Source organism: Gorilla gorilla, chromosome 1 (genome assembly GCF_029281585.2).
Source record: "Gorilla gorilla gorilla isolate KB3781 chromosome 1, NHGRI_mGorGor1-v2.1_pri, whole genome shotgun sequence".
Lineage (NCBI taxonomy): Eukaryota > Metazoa > Chordata > Mammalia > Primates > Hominidae > Gorilla > Gorilla gorilla.
In genome coordinates, this window is record NC_073224.2 from 124,958,019 (window position 1) to 124,960,990 (window position 2,972).

The 2,972-nt window shown below is 38.7% G+C and overlaps 1 pseudogene; it reads left to right on the top strand.

The window, feature by feature from the left end:
- Window positions 1–271: 271 nt before the first annotated feature.
- LOC129530128 (uncharacterized) lies at window positions 272–370 on the top strand (annotated as a pseudogene).
- Window positions 371–2,972: the final 2,602 nt, after the last annotated feature.

A 2,972-nucleotide genomic window follows, 5' to 3' on the forward strand; every position in this document is an offset into this window, starting at 1 on the left:
AATTAAAGAATGAAAATCAGAACAATGAGAAAATCAGTTTTCACCTATTAGAACAGCAAAATTATAAAATCTGATAATATACACTGGTGACGTAAAGATTTGGTCGGGGGAGAGTCTAAACTATTTTTAGTAGGATTAAAAATTGTTACTAAATTTGCAGTGCATTTTGGTGCTATCTATCAAAATGTTAAAGTTACATTTTCCTTTTGACGCTGCAACTTCCCTATCAGACATGTATCTGCTTGCACTGGGCGTTAAGACATATTTACTTGCTCACTTCAGCTGCACATATGCTAAAACTGGAAGGATACAGAGAAGATTGTCATGGCCCCTGCACAAGGATGACATGCATGAAGCATTCCATATTTTTTTAAAAATACATATTTACAACGATATTCACTGCAGCATTATTTGTAGTCACAAAAACTGTAAGCAACCCAACTGCTTACAGGAGGAAATTGGCTACATAAATTACAGTATATTCATTCAGAGGGATATTAAGCAGCCAATAAAAAGAATGAGGCAGGCCAGGCACAGTCACTCACACTTGTAATCCCAGCACTTTGAGAGACCAAGATGGGAAGATCAGTTGAGGCCAGGAGTTCGAGACCAGCCCGGGCAACATGGCAAGGCCTGACTCTACAAAAAATAAAAAATTAGCGAGGAGTGGTGGCACGTACCTGTTGTCCCAACTACTTGGGAGGCTGAAGCAGGAGGATCCCCTGAGCTCAGGAGTTAGAGGTTGCAGTGAGCTATAATCACACCACAGCACTCTAGCGTGGGAGACAGAGCAAGACCCTGTCTCTAAAAATAAAAATAAGAAAAAGAATGAGGCAGCTTTATATTTATGGAATTATCTCTAACATGTAGTGTTAAGGTTACAAGCAAATTATGGAACAGTGTATATGGAGTGATCCTATTTGAGTGATTTTTAAGTAACTTTTCTTAAATACATAGATGTGCTTGTGTACACACAAGATATCTCTGGAGGAATACATAAGAAACAAATCATTATTACTACCTCCAGAGAAGAAACTGGGAAAATAAGGGATCAACAAAGGGAAGGGGAGTTTTTTTCCCTTAAAAACATATGTGTGTGTATATATATATATACTCTCCAAGTGCATGATTTTTAAAAAAATAATAGGTACATTAGTAAATGTTTTCAGTCGCAAGCAACAGAAACAATTTGTAGTTAATCTAAGCAGTAAACGAATTTATTAAAAAATATTAGGTAGTTCACAAGCTCTCCAGGAGGACTAGAAACCCAGGTTTAGAGGCTACATAGCCAGAAGCAACACCTAAAATTGTACTGCAGAACAATATCATGAAGTCATCAGTGCCCCCACTGCATGGAAACCACTGCTCGGTGAATGCCCCAAGCCTGGATGCTGGTCCCTGCTGCTAGAACCACCAGAACCACCACCACTGTAGCATCTAAAAAATGAATGTTGTTATTACAACTAATGCCACTCCCTGCTGCAGAACAGATTCAGCAGTCTTTGCTATTTGAGGTCACTAGCTCCTGAGTCAAAAAGCAATGCAGATCCTTATGCCTATGCATACCTGTAAGTGAAGCTGGAAAATAAGTATCTGACATTTTCAGCTTCTAAAGTAAAAGGTTGTCCTCTGTATCCCATCAAGGCCTATAAAGTGATGAATGCTTCAAATATAGGGCATTTAGATAACAGAGGTGGAGAGAGAGAGAGAGAGAGGAAAATAAGGAAGGAAGAAGGAGTTTCACATCAGTTTTCACTTTGCTTTGGGGGAAAGTATCCTGGATGCCATATGACATACTCACTTTCCTGTGTCTTTTGCATGTACTGTTGTTAAGAATCACAGGACTTCAGAGTAGAAAGTTCCCGATAGAGGATTTAGTTCAAAAGCATTGTTTTCTAGTCGAGAAAAACAAACTCAAGTAAAGTTTGGGAAAACTCAAGTTGCCCAAAATTACTCAATAAGAGTTTCTGATTATGTGATTAGGTTCTCCCAGTCCAGGGCCCAATCCTCCATAGAATGTTCGGGTATTATTAGTACTTCAGCCAAGGCTCTAATGCAGTATCAAGATGCAGATTTGCTTCTGGTAGGGCTTCTTGAAGAAACTGGTGCTACTTATTACAAATATTATTAAACATTTGTATAGGACTTTAATGTTTATTTTTTAAAATTTTTATTTGTAAATAGTAAAATCATTTATTTTTAAAAAACAACAAAAATATAGGAGGATTTAAAGTAAATGGTAAAATTCATACCTTCATCTTGCTTTCCTACTCCCTAGGAATAATCAGTGTTGAAAGTATGCTGAGTATCTTTCAGTTCTTTTTCTATGTGTATGCACATATATTTGTAGGTATTTATAGACATGCGCATACCACATATATAACCGTTCATATCTTGCTTTCCCACTCTACATGCATCATGGACATAACTGATACTTGAAGTGGATTCATGCCAGTAAGTTATTGCTAGGTTGGGAAGCACCGCATGGAGACATGGTGCCTGAGGAGAGGATGTCACAAACCATGAAAGGCTTGGTGGTAAGGTGATATTTTTGGTCCAGTGAGCTTCATGGTGTCACTTGAAGTATAAATTGCCTGAGGAAGACAACATGGGCTGCTTCAAAGCATGAAAGTAACCTCCAAAATCATCTAGCTCAACCTCATTTGTAGGTGAAGAACTATTTTTCCTGGGAGTGGGGGTGATTATGGACCTTTCCCAAGATCACCCAACCAGGACAGTGACAGAGTTGGGATTTCTTTCTTTCTCCAAGACCCTGGCTCATTGCATTGTGTTGCATTGCTTTCTGCAAGTTTCAGAGGAGAGAGAGGGCAGTGGTTAGTTTGAAAACACACATATGCTCAGATTACATTTGATTTCTCAGAGAAGACTGTAGTGCTGGGGCTCCCTGCCTGACTGTGTCCATGAGTTCTTCCATGAAGTTTTACATTTAGCTTTTCTTTTGCCCACTATAT